The sequence below is a fragment of the Lissotriton vulgaris genome, chromosome 12, assembly GCF_964263255.1.
Source record: "Lissotriton vulgaris chromosome 12, aLisVul1.2, whole genome shotgun sequence".
In the NCBI taxonomy this organism is placed as follows: Eukaryota; Metazoa; Chordata; class Amphibia; order Caudata; family Salamandridae; genus Lissotriton; species Lissotriton vulgaris.
This window is the reverse complement of record NC_141700.1, coordinates 128336765-128350562: the sequence shown is the minus strand read 5'-3', so window position 1 is coordinate 128350562 and position 13798 is coordinate 128336765. Positions and strand designations below refer to the sequence as shown.

General features: G+C 48.5%; 1 protein-coding gene and 1 pseudogene across 2 annotated transcripts in view; one reads left to right on the top strand and one right to left on the bottom strand.

The window, feature by feature from the left end:
* DENND4B (DENN domain containing 4B) overlaps nucleotides 1-13798 on the bottom strand; it is a 286354-nt gene that overhangs the window by 235307 nt on the left and 37249 nt on the right. Inside the window, exon 1 of one of the 2 annotated variants that reach the window (XM_086947549.1) lies at nucleotides 3309-3434. The exons of the other annotated variant lie outside the window; for it this stretch is intronic. The gene's annotated coding sequence lies outside the window, so the exon portion shown is untranslated. Of the gene's footprint in view, nucleotides 1-3308; nucleotides 3435-13798 lie in introns of those variants that run through there. 2 annotated transcript variants of the gene reach the window in all.
* Nucleotides 4002-5282, top strand: LOC147673629 (large ribosomal subunit protein eL42-like; annotated as a pseudogene).

Sequence of the window (13798 nt, the reverse complement as noted above, 5' to 3'; positions counted from 1 at the left end):
CCATTTGGACAATAATAGGAATGATAGAAACTTTATGCATGTTTATTTTCACCACATTTTGCACTACAACGTATTTTAACTGTGATTTACATAAAAAATGACTAATATGTTATTGCAATAAATATTTAACAGCTTTGAGCGGTTTAATTTTGCACTACATATTTTGCATTTAGTCTATAAACATCTTATTTCAACTGAAAGAACACCACACCAAGGGTTTAAGCAGTTTAAGGGAAGGGGGATGGTTGATCATTTACTGTTAAAAGGAATCACATGCCCGCTGCAGTGCATTCTAATAATATAGGTTGGGATCGGGAGTTCTATCCATACAATATAATAAAGAGAGAGCCCAAACCTTTGAGGCGGGTAATCTCAGGAACCACAGCACCAATCACAAAACCCAATACAGCGTTGGAAAGGGCAGTTGCAGCAGAAGGACATAGGCTATGCAGACTCCCACCATATACATTTAAAAGGTAAAAGAACCGTACCAGAAAAGTAGTCCCTTGTGGGCGTGTCTGCGTTGTGCTGTGGGCGTGTGCTGGGGCGTGACAAACGCTGGGGGCGTGTGGTACGTTCCGCCCTTCATGCCATGTCTCATATCGTGTGCTACTCCCACCCTGCTCCCTTTAAATACCCCTGCACCCCATAATCATAACCCACCCTTACTCCTTAAAATACCCCAACACCCTTAAACACTAATTATTATTATTGTTATTATTATATTTCTTATATAGCGCCAGAATCGACCCCCGAAGGGGTATCTCTGCGCTTGCCTTGGGAACCCGTCCTAGTTTTTCCCTGTGAGATAGCCCCTACAGGGCATCCCCAAGGTGAAAGCCAGGCATCCCGCCGCGGGGGCCGTTGTGGAGATTAAGCAAGCTTAATGCCCAGAGTTGCAGAGTGTGAACCCATGATTAGGTCAGGCACCGAAGTGAGAATTATCGAGTCCATGGACATTTGAGCTCAAGACCCTGCCGCGTCGGGAATTGAACCCTAGTCCCGGGTCTGACCTCTGCTTCAGGGTCTGCCTGCTCTAACCAGTGAGCCACACTTCTCCACACCAGTGAGTCACACTTCTCCACTAATCCATCTTAACCCTATAAATATACCCTGTACCCCAAAACCCAAACCCAAACCTATCCCTAAACCCTAAAAATACCCCTGTACCCCAAAACCCAAACCTAGCCCTGAACTCTATAAATACCCCTGTACCTCAAAACCCAAACCTACCCCTGAACCCTAAAGATACCCCTGTACCCTAAAACCCAAACCTAGCCCTGAGCCCTAAAAATAACACGGTACCCCAAAACCCAAACCTAGCCCTGAACCCTTAAAATACCCCTGTACCCCCAAACCTAGCCCTGAACCCTTAAAATGCCCCTGTACCCCAAACCTAGCCCTGAACCCTAAAAATAACCCTGTACCCCAAAACCCAAACCTAGCCCTGAACCCTTAAAATACCCATGTACCCCAAAACCTAAACCTACCCCTGATCCCTGAAAATACCCCTAGACCCAAACCTAGCCCTGAACCCTAAAAATACCCCTGTACCCCAAAACCCATACCTATCCCTAAACCCTAAAACTACCCCTGTACCCCATAACCCAAAACTATATCTGAACCCTTAAAATACCCAAACACCCCAAAACATATACCTCAGTACCCCAAAACATATACCCCTATACCCATACTTACCTTATCCAAATATTTTTTTAAAAACATGCTTTTACCATTCATGCATGTACAACGAATTTCGTTGTAAAAGTATGCGTGGCAAAAGCATATAAAATGTAATGCCATGCGTTATAATGGCATTGCGGAGTCATGGTACTTTCATAATGAAAGTATGCGGAGTGATGGTATGCGGAAAGAAAGTTGCGGAATAATGGGTGTTTACCCTCCCCCTGTAAGTACATTGGTGGCATGACGGCCCACATCTCCAGCAACATACTCATATTTTTTCACCACCCATTTGAAAAATGCACAGGTCTCTCTCATTGATGGCCAGCACCAACATACACTTTTAGACACACCTCCTGCCACAATTCTAGAATTGCAAACTTTAGAGCTGGGGAGCTACCTTCGAATCTCGGCATCAGCTCAACATCCTGTGATTCCAGGCAAATCGCTTTGTCTCCCCGTGCCTACCACAAATAAATGTGCTCTTCTGTAATGTAAATTGTGCTCATGCCATGTTGTCGAGTTTGCGCTATGTAATATTGCAAGGAAAAATAAAGTAGGGAAACTCGAGTTCACACACTACTGAAAGCGCACTCTTAAGTGCATCAGCAGTGCACTGTGAATCGGAGCGTTTCACAGGCCTGTCACAGATCAGGAATGCTATCAAAACGAAATCCTACAAAACAATATACTACAGGCCGGCAGCAATTCATACCCGGACAACGTCGGGACGGGCTGCTAGTAACTTTATAAAGGAACGCAATTCGTTGGAGTTGTCCCTCTATATGGTCATGAAACTCTCTGTGACTTGACTGTTCTTATAATGTATGACAGGGGTACTTTATCCCATATATAAACTGCCCTGCAGAAACTAATGCAGGAAGACGACAAACTGGCTGCAGCCAAAGTGGGCTGTTTCTTCTTGGTGGTTAGCACCTTACTACTTACTGACGGTAAGCTAAGAAGATAAAAACACAAAATGCCGAGGATTGGCCCCTGCCATCCCTGGACTGATTCAGCTCGTTTATGTTATGTACTTTAAAATGCATCACATGCCTCTAGTTTACCTTAACTTTCCTTCAGTGCATAGTTCAGGTACACCTCTAAAGACATATCTTCCTGTCAAGTTTTTCACGACGTCACTAGGTTCAGTGTGCAGTAAAATGCACCGCTTGCCTTACATTTACTAGAAGTGCACCACGAACAGCGCTGAATTTAGAATTGCAAAAGTGGGACACTTCATTTTTCTGCCTGCCTGACTCCGAGTACCTCTCGGATGCCGGCGACGCCGCAGACCCCAACGTGACCCTCAAGCACCGCCATTTCCGCTCTCAGGTTTGTAAGGCTCAAATACATGACACCTGACGGCTTCGTGGACGAGTGTCTATCGCACAGGTAATAAAAATCAATTTCAATTCATTTCACAGACACAAGGATTTCTATAAAATGCCCACGATAAATAGAACAGTCAGTAGATCATTCTTTCGATCAAACAACCCTGCTTGTTGTTTATCAGCAAAAGCGAAAGCAGAAATCAAGAGTGGGCAGAAGAGGGCTTCCTGTAGCCGGATAACAACTTTACAGGCCGAAAGCAAGCGTTTGGCAGCAGTGAGACCCATAATTACCCGGGGGCGGCCTCTCTGGGGTTGGCGGGCCAGGCATGGGTCCAAGGTCAGGCGGCGGGGCCTGGTGGGTCCGGAGCGCCGCGCCGGGGCTGCCGGAGAGAGTGGCCGCGGATTGAGGAAGTGCGCGCAGCGAGAGGGGGAGGACCAGCCGCCCTCGGCGTGTGGGAACGAGGGCTCCGGGGTCACTGGAACGGAGCGCGCGCTCTGAGGCAGCAGGGCCACGCAGGCGTGGGTTCACTTCCCTCAGCGCCTCGTCCGCGGCTCCACCCCGCGCGGCCACTTGCACCGTCCTCGCGAGCCGTGGACGCCGCAGCCCCGCCGCGGTCGGTCCTGCACAGTCACACCGAAGGGGGGAACTCCAGGAGTCAATCCACCTCTGCGCTCACATGACCTCTCCTGTCCATGGCTGAGAAAAACCACCCCTGCGCCTCTCTGGAGAACTTCCTCGTCGCCACCTGTCAGGCCCTCGCGCCACCGCCGGTACCTGGACGCAGACAGAGGCTTTATGGAGGCCGCGGCGGTACAGGGGGAGGCATCTTTGGGGCCCCATCCAGCTCAAGGTCTACGAGGGTACGGGAGGCCGAGGGGTCCCTCAGCATATTGTGCAGGGAGCCTCATCATTTTGTAGACAATCCTTGTACGTCTGTGATACTCAGTCCTGACGCTCCCGCACCTTCCGAGGGCTCCCTCCTAAGGTTACCAGATGACGCCATGTCATCCCTGACGCCGCCTTCCAGCCCTGGACTTTCCCTCGACCCCGAATGCCTCCTGGACGCTGCACTCCCTATTTAATTGGACTGAACCGGCTGGAGTAACACACCTGAAGCAGTGATCAGTAAAAGGAAAGCTCGGACCTGGATCAAGGGCCTGTGACGACATGGCATGGGAGTCACCTGGTGACTTCACCCCCACCACATCCTGTGCACATCCTTTCAGACCTACTACATTAAGCAGCTAGATATTCCAGTGACTCTGTGGTAGACACACCCCTCCCCGGAGAGATTTTTGATCACCCCGGGTAACTCTTGTGTGACGCCTCTCAAAGACTCGGTAAACAGCCCGTCAGATCTCTCTCAATAGACCCACTGCCGAGCCCGCCAGACCTGTCCTAACCACCCTGAACGGTTCATTTGACCCTCAGTGCCCAGGAACTCTCATGTGACACGTCCCTCGCCAGACCCATCACACAGCCTGTCAGATCTCCCTCATCAGACCCATCACACAGCCCGTCAGATCTCCCTCATCAGACCCATCACACAGCCCGTCAGATCTCCCTCATCAGACCCATCACACAGCCTGTCAGATCTCGTATGTGAAACATGAATGCATAATTACCCTACCTACCTCTCAGGCTGGAGACATAGATTAAATAAACTGGGCGCTTGATTAAAAAGTGCACGACTTCTAATACCCCAAAAATGATAGTCACGTCCAAACATATGATTTGAAGAAAATGATGGTTCCAGTTTGTAATAATCATGTCCACTCTGCAGGTCCGCGAGCTCGGAGGCTAATGTATGTATCCCCTCCAGGGATCTGAGTCTAACTAACCCCTTTCTCATGGGATAGAACACCTCAGACATTTATCCTCCCGACCCGAGGTCGATATTACGAGGATAGCGGAGTTGGGTAACAAACACCCGTCGGCTGTCCGCTGCTGGCAAGATGGCGAACGTCCCGACAACTCGCAGGGCATTCTGTAAGAAGGGCAGGGTGCATCAGCTCCACAAACTAACCCATACAAGAAGGGGGCGGATTCCCTCTGTGCCCAGGGAAAGGGACGAAACGACCGTAAGCAGAGCGGGTAGGGTGGTCAAACAAAGCCAATGTTCCAAGGCCACGAAAAAGGCTATATTAAGATTGGAGCGCGTGGAGTCAAACTGCAGGTCCCAGAGGAGGCTGGACCTCAAAATATGTAAACACTGTGAACTAAGCAGAGAAAAGAAGAGAAGGGGCCAAGTTAACCAGTTCTAAACTCCATCTTTGTGATCTGTGTGCGGGAGCGCCCAGAGACCCATTTGGGATGAATGTGCGCTCCGCAAATAACATATGTTTTGCTCTCTTATGTTAAATTGTGTCATATGTGTAAACCTGCGGTAGCCCGGGGCCGGGCAGTAACAACATTACTATCATATTTAAACAGCAATTATTGTGACAGGCTTGCATTTTCGAAGTGCTGCTAACAGTCCACAAACTTCGCAGAGCACCGAGAGGGTTCAGTGACTTTGGAATATATATTTGGCCACTGCCGTGACCCTTAGTAGCCGGGTTCACTGGTGGCTGATGTCCTGGCACTGACCACGCGCTCATTCACACGCCCTGGCGCTGGCCCAGTAACCTCACACAAAGATACTCACAGGGTGACCCGCTGGTAAACAACCCGAGCTGCGGAGACTGGCACTGCCAGCTGTCCTCGGCCCCTGGCACATGAGCCGCCGCTCGAGAGCTCGACCGCTCCAGGAATATCCCGGGAAGCCGAGCAGGACATTCCAGCGCGGGCCGCGGCCACTGGACAGCAGGGCCTGCATGTGTGGGGAGGAGGGCCGCTGAGCACTGTGGCAGAGCAGCGCCTGTGTTAGAAACTAGCGCTACGGTGCACTGCCCTGCTGCGCGGGGGGGGGGGGGCAGGGGGGGTGACAGACTGCCCTGCTGCTTGGGGGGGGGGGGGTCACTGGTACATGGTATTGTGCACATACTAGTGCAATAGACGGCAGTGCTGCTAGGCAGGGTTGGGCTTCACTGGTACGTGATACTGTGCGCACATACTCGTGCATTGGTAGGCAGTGCTGCAGGGCAGGACTGGGGCTCACTGCTACACTGGTGTGCAAACACTAGTGCAACAGACTGCGCTGCTGCGAAGCAGTATTAGGGTTCACTGGTACATGGTAGTGTGCACAATGCATATACTAGTGTAAAAGAATGCAGTGCTGCGGGCAGGACGGGGGTTCACTTGTACATCTATGTGTGCACATAGTAGTGCAATAAACTGCCCTTCAGCAGGGCAGGACTGAGGTTCATTGGTACATTGGTGTGTGCAGACAGTAGTGCAATAGACTGCCCTGCAACTGGGCAGGGTTGGGGTTCACAGGTACATTGGTGTGTGCAGACAGTAGTGCAATAGACTGCCCTTCATGTGTGCAGACAGTAGTGCAATAGACTGCCCTGCAACTGGGCAGGGTTGGGGTTCACAGGTACATTGGTGTGTGCAGACAGTAGTGCAATAGACTGCCCTTCAGCGGGGCAGGACGGGTTCATTGGTACATTGGTGTGTGCAGACAGTAGTGTAATAGGCTGCCCTGCTGCGGGGCAAGACTGGGGTTCATTGGTACATTGGTGTGTGCAGACAGTACTGCAATAGGCTGCCCTTCAGCGGGGCAGGACTGGCGTTCATTGGTACATTGGTGTGTGCAGACAGTAGTGTAATAGGCTGCCCTTCAGCGGGGAAGGACTGGGGTTCGTTCATTGGTACATTGGTGTGTGCAGACAGTAGTGCAAGAGGCTGCCCTGCTGCGGGGCAAGACTGGGGTTCATTGGTACATCGGTGTGTGCAGACAGTAGTGTAATAGGCTGCCCTTCAGCGGGGCAGGACTGGGGTTCATTGGTACATTGGTGTGTGCAGACAGTAGTGCAATAGACTGCCCTGCTGCGGGGCAAGACTGGGGTTCATTTGTACATCAGTGTGTGCAGACAGTACTGCAATAGGCTGCCCTTCAGCGGGGCAGGAGTGGGGTTCACTGGTACATCGGTGTGTGCAGACAGTAGTGCAAGAGACTGCCCTTCAGCGGGGCAGGACTGGGGTTCATTGGTACATCGGTGTGTGCAGACAGTAGTGTAATAGACTGCCTTGCTGCGGGGCAGGACTGGGGTTCATTGGTACATCGGTGTGTGCAGACAGTAGTGTAATAGACTGCCCTTCAGCGGGGCAGGACTGGGGTTCATTGGTACATTGGTGTGTGCAGACAGTAGTGCAATAGACTGCCCTTCAGCGGGGCAGGACTGGGGTTCATTGGTACATTTGTGTGTGCAGACAGTAGTGCAATAGGCTGCCCTGATGCGGGGCAAGACTGGGGTTCATTGGTACATCGGTGTGTGCAGACAGTAGTGGAATAGACTGGACTGCTGCGGGACAGGACTGGGGTTCATTGGTACATCGGTGTGTGCAGACAGTAGTGCAATAGACTGGACTGCTGCGGGCAGGACTGGGGTTTATTGGTACTTTGGTGTGTGCAGACAGTAGTGCAATAGACTGCCCTTCAGCGGGGCAGGACTGGGGTTCATTGGTACATTGGTGTGTGCAGACAGTAGTGCAATAGGCTGCCCAGATGCGGGCAAGACTGGGGTTCATTGGTACATCGGTGTGTGCAGACAGTAGTGGAATAGACTGGACTGCTGCGGGACAGGACTGGGGTTCATTGGTACATCGGTGTGTGCAGACAGTAGTGGAATAGACTGAACTGCTACGGGCAGGACTGGGGTTCATTGGTACATTGGTGTGTGCACATAGTAGGGCAATAGGCTACAGTGCTTCGGGCAGGATTAGAGGTACACTGGTGGGTGCAACTACTATTGCTTTAGTCTGCAGTGCTGCGGGGCAGGACTGAGGTTCTTTGGTACATTGGTGCGTGCACCTAGTAGTGCAACAGAAGGCAGTGCTGCACTCACTGAGGTTTATCCTACTTACACTTAAATTGGCTGTGTCCTGCTTCCACACAAAGGGTTGCATACCTCCTGTAGTTAATCTAAAGCCACGACTAGGAAGGCAGGAAACCAGTGCACTTTAAAAGGAAACCTCCAGAAGCTTCTCCCACTGCAAAAGAAGACTCTGGTATAAATATTGTACCCCAAATACCAAATCTTCAGTACACTTCTGGACCCGAGGTGATTCTGCCAGGAAACTGCTGTACTGTTAAATGGACTGCCACTCTGCTGGACTGCCACTCTGCTGCCCTGCTGGACTACTGCCCGAGTTAGAGGAATTGGACCTGCATCTGAACCTAGGACTTCCAGAGTGGCTCAAAGGACTAGTCTGCTGGCCTACTGTTCAGATCCACGGCGATATAACAGGCTCCCAACCACCTGAACCAGCACCCAGAACCAGCTGGAGCAAGCCCCTGACCCACAAGTGGTGCACTGCAGGTCCTGGACCTTTGGTGTGGCCTCAGTGGAGCTGAACTGAAGTTTTCGAGCTCTTTGCAACCACAAACTGGCTGGTTGGCACCACAACCATGTCGCTGGCACTGCCTTCCAACCAAAATTCCTTCAATTCAACCCTTCCCAATACAGCCTCAACCGCACGCAGTGAGCGACATCGTGAAGCTTCGGCTTGACTGCCTGCAACAACAGATCTTCAAGCTACATGTCGCTGGCACTGCCTGCCAACGTGAAATTGTCAATCCAGCCCTTCCCGATACAACATCCACCGCTCGCAGCGAACGACATCATGAAGCTTCCTCCTGACCGCCTGCAACAACAGATCTTCAAGCTACAGTGACGAATGTCCACGGCGAAAGGCCTGCTCTGCGTGCTACATCGACGACCGTCCGTGATCCTAATCTGCTCCTAACGGCCAGCCTCAACCGCAAACACGACTCTTTGCGCTAGAATGACAAAGTATCTTTTCAGCAGGACTAACCTGTTCCCTGTATTTCATCCGCGCTCCACCGTGGTCAGCCTGAACTTGTGACTTTTTCCCGGTCTCGCAAGACCACATAGCCGCGAATGGGTCTTTGGGCTTTTTGGCACCATTTTCACATATACCTTTAAAATTGCATATCTCCTGTTATAATGATTGAATTTTTGTCTTGATTTAATTTAAAAATTTGACTCAATTTTTTTTAATTTGTGTGGGATTTTTCTTGTGTGTTGTTTTACTTTATTACTGTTTGACGTGCTATGTAAATACTTTACACATTACTTCTAAGTTAAGCCTGACTGCTCTATGCCAAGCTACCAGAGGGTTGAGCACAGGTTAATTTAGGATTTGGTTGTGCCTCACCCTGACAAGGATTGTGATTGCAGCTTGAGTAGGATGTCACCCCCCTCCTCTCAACCAGTAACCCAATTTTTCACATTAACATTCTATTACTTCACACTCAACATTTCCAACACCCACTCAAACATACAGGCTAGGTACAAGGCAGGGGTACAGAAGGATAGATGTTGTCCACCCACTATTTCTGGAGCATCTCACCTAGATGCAAATGCAATGGAGGGGAAACAAAGGCAAACAGCTTCTTATTACTCCACAAGTACTTAAGAGAGGCATTGTTTTGGCTTTGGTTAGTCTCTATCTATAAGAGACAGTATGCACTGTAAGAATGTTTGATATGTTGGTCTGTCCCAGTTTTTACACAAATAATTTAAACACCACTATTCACTATTTTGTTTTATTTCTTTTCTACGGCACTTATCCCAATGCAAGGTGTCAGGGTGATTTACATCGCATGTACACATTATACATTGACAATAAATGTTATACGTGTACAAATCAATGTACAGAAGGTGTTACATAAGAGTGAAGGAAACAAGGTATAGGAGTTACATGTTCTTCATAGCTCACTGGGATAGTAGTAGGATGATAATTTATTAACTGCAAGTAACAAAAGCATATCTGTGTTAAATGCAGTAACCCACTTACCTATCTACATTAAACAAAAAATGTCATCTACATGTTACACGATGGGCTTCGAAGGAGACACATTAAACCTCTATGCTACTTTGATTCAGAACTGGTACTAGGCAAAACACAAATCTCTCTAACAAGCGTGTTAATCTCCAGAGTTAATTTATTATTATTACTTGTTGCGATTTACTGGACACACAAAGATCTCTGCAGCAGGGGCCTTAACCCCATAAGATATTTTAAAATACAGACTTTGCAACCAACTGAGTAGAACAGATTTACTGTCACGTTTTTCCTTGTTAATTTCTTTGTGGCAGAGCTTAAAAAAAATATATATATATATATATATGTTGAGACCTAGATTTTGCGTCGAGGTTGCATCACTTTTTTGGTACAATCGCGTAATGTGTTAAATGTACAGACCTGCTGAACATACGTGTGAGGTCTTAAGATCTGTTGTCACTTACTGTGAGGATATGGGCTGTGATGCAACTTCCAGTATCACACACCACGAGGTCACTTGCATACTTGCCTAACTTGGTTAGTTCTCCACTTTTTGCTTTATTTATTAGGACTTGTGCCCTGTATACAGGTATGGAGACACACAGGATACTACAAAAAGTGCGAAAAAAGAACCTTCTGGTGACACGAGCGAAATTGAGAGACAGAGGAAAGAGAGAGGTAGAGATTCACACCACAGTGAAATTAGGAAAATGGAAGTGATTAAATGGGAGAGAGGCTGAAATAAGGAGGCGACTGAGATAACAGGGACAACATAAAAGACTACAGAGCACTCTATACATTAAAGTGTTCGTGGCACAAGGTGGGTACTGTGTGCATTCTAGGCATTACAGTGGGCATGGCAAAAGATTACCTCCTTTGATAAAATGTGAAACGTAAAGGCTCTTTAGAGGCATTAACACAAGGTAGCCCATAGTGGCATTTTGAGGGCATTCCCAGTATTATGCCAGCCCGGCCCCTAAGAGACACTCCTGGCATGGTGTGGGCATCTTAGGCTTCAATCCGAGCATTCCTGGGAAATCTTTGCATTATGGCAGTTCTCAGAGTCACAGTAGTGTCATCCGGAGCAGAAGGTGGGTGCTCGTAGCTTCTGAAAGGCATCTTGACGTTAAGGAGCTATCTATCCCTGACAGTTCTGGCGATGACAAACATATGATGGGTATGCATGACTTGTGCCAGTAGAATATGGACACCTGGGGTACATTCTGTCCATGCAAGTAATTGATGCGTATGGTAGGCAGGTATTTGGAGACCAAATTAATGCATTTCCTACAAATGGACAAAACTGATGTTTGGAGACAAAACAAGATTGTACTTCCAAATATATAAAAAGCTAATTCCAATTCCTGGCACCAATACCAAAAAAGTTGTGCAGGTGAAAACTGAATTATTCTGCAACCGCATCATGAATGCCCTAACAGGCAGAGAGCTCTGGCTTGGCTGATTGACAAAATCACGAGGTTGATTTGTAACTGTTTTAACAAGATCCGCCACTGGTACCCTAGCAAAGTGCTTTGGGAAGCATATATACACATTTCAGCTGAAATTCCATAGTTGTAAGTGTGAGCCTGAGTGGTTGATTTGCAACTAAAAATCGAGCCCCAGTGAATCCACTGGGGCCCTAACTATATGTTTTTACAAGTTCCTGAAAGCAAGTCCCATGGAAGTAATGATTACCCTAGCAAGGCGATTGTGCCAGTGCCTGAAAACGAGTCCGACTGAAACCCTTGCTGCTGTAGTAAAAGGAGTTGAAAACAGCCCTGTTGAAGTTTGAAGTCATTGTTGTGCCAGGAAAGTGCTTTGATTTTCTCCTGGAAAACCAGCCACTAGCCCACTGAAGGCATGGGTGCCCTAGCAAAGAAAATACACACGTTCTTATTTGATAACCTAGATGTAATCCACTAATTCTTTAACTTAATGTAGTAACATTTTCTGGTGGCTTTCCATAGGCTGGACTTTCAATGCTTGGTGTTGGCTACCACACCATATTCAATACGCGATTAACATAGCAACTGGAGCTTGGGTCTCTGTTACCCCACTAGGGTCTTAATTTGGTTGTGTACTGGTGATTTACCAGTGCATTCAGGGTGGACTGTACCCCCTGGATTGACTCCATCCGGGATTCACTGATGGCTTTAGTGGTGCCTCCGGGAACGGGGCACACATCGCTTCTGGAATGTCACTATATTCCAATTCCAGGTGCCTTAACAAACCCCCTCGGGGTACTTTATTAATACTGTAAGAGAGCAAGTGCAGAGGATCGCAAATACCAGCATTTGCTTCCCTCCTAAACTCAAATGGTTTGCTCCTCTGCAGACTCAATGGAATCGGTTACTCCTGGGCATTTCACAGTGCTTCAGGGGGATAGTCAAACATTCCTCCATTGTTTACTCTGTTTAATACCCTGTGCTGTAACAGCGACTCTGATGGTTTGCTCCTCAGTAGCTCCTGAGTAGACTCTCTCTAGTCCAATTAATACCCCGTGGTGCTTTACCAGTGATCCATTGGTTGCTCGCCTGGCATCCCTGTGTGAACTGCATTAAACACCGTGGTGCTTTGCCAGTGATCCGTTGGTTGCTCGCCTGCCATCCCTGTGTAATATCCATTAATACCCATTGGTGCTTTAACATTGATCCATTGGTTGCTCACCTGCCATCCCTGTGTAATATCCATTAATACCCCTTGGTGCTTTAACATTGATCCGATGGTTGCTCACCGCCATCCCTGTGTAATATCCATTAATACCCATTGGTGCTTTAACATTGATCCATTGGTTGCTCACCTGCCATCCCTGTGTAATATCCATTAATACCCCTTGGTGCTTTAACATTGATCCATTGGTTGCTCGCCTGCCATCCCTGTGTATTATCCATTAATACCCCTTGGTGTTTTAACATGGATTCATTGGTTGCTCGCCTGCCATCCCTGTGTAATATCCATTAATACCCCTTGGTGCATTAACATTGATCCATTGGTTGCTCGCCTGCCATCCATGTGTAATATCCATTAATACCCCTTGCTGCTTTAACAATGATCCATTGGTAGCTCGCCTGCCATCCCTGTGTAAACCCCATTAAACATAGTTGTGCTTTGCCAGTGATCCATTGGTTGCTCGCCTGCCATCCCTGTGCAAACTCCATTGCACACAGTGGTGCTTTACCAGGGATCCATTGGTTGCTCGCCTGCCATCCCTGTGTAAATTCCATTAAACATTGTGGTGCTTTACCAGTGATCCATTGGTAGCTCGCCTGCCATCCCTGTGTAAACTCCATTAAACATAGTGGTGCTTTGCCAGTGATCCATTGGTTGCTCGCCTGCCCTCCCTGTGTAAACTCCATCAAACCCCGTGGTGCTTTACCAGTGATCCATTGGTTGCTCACCTGCCATCCCTTTGTGAACTCGATTAAACACAATTTTGTTTTAACATTGATCCATTGGTTGCTCGCCTGCAATCCCTGTGTAATATCCATTAATATCCCTTGGTGCTTTAACAGTGATCCATTGGTTGCTCGCCTGCCATCCCTGTGTAATATCCATTGATACCCCTTGATGCGGGGAGGAGGAGATCCGCGAGCATCCGAGATGGCCGCATGAGCACAGAGCTCCCCGGACCCTCGCCACTCTTCGCAACTTATCCTGACAACATCCTGAATTCTTGGACGGATTATTGAAGAGGAACCTTGGCTGATCTCATAACTCTTTTCAAATTTTAATTCGGACTTTGGGAACCGAAACGACATCGATTCGAACTTTTGAGGCCCACCCTTCGGTAAGCCGGGGACTTGGCAATTTGTGACGCCGGGACGGAGTTGAATAACAACGGCAGAGGGGTCTTCCCCAGTAGCCC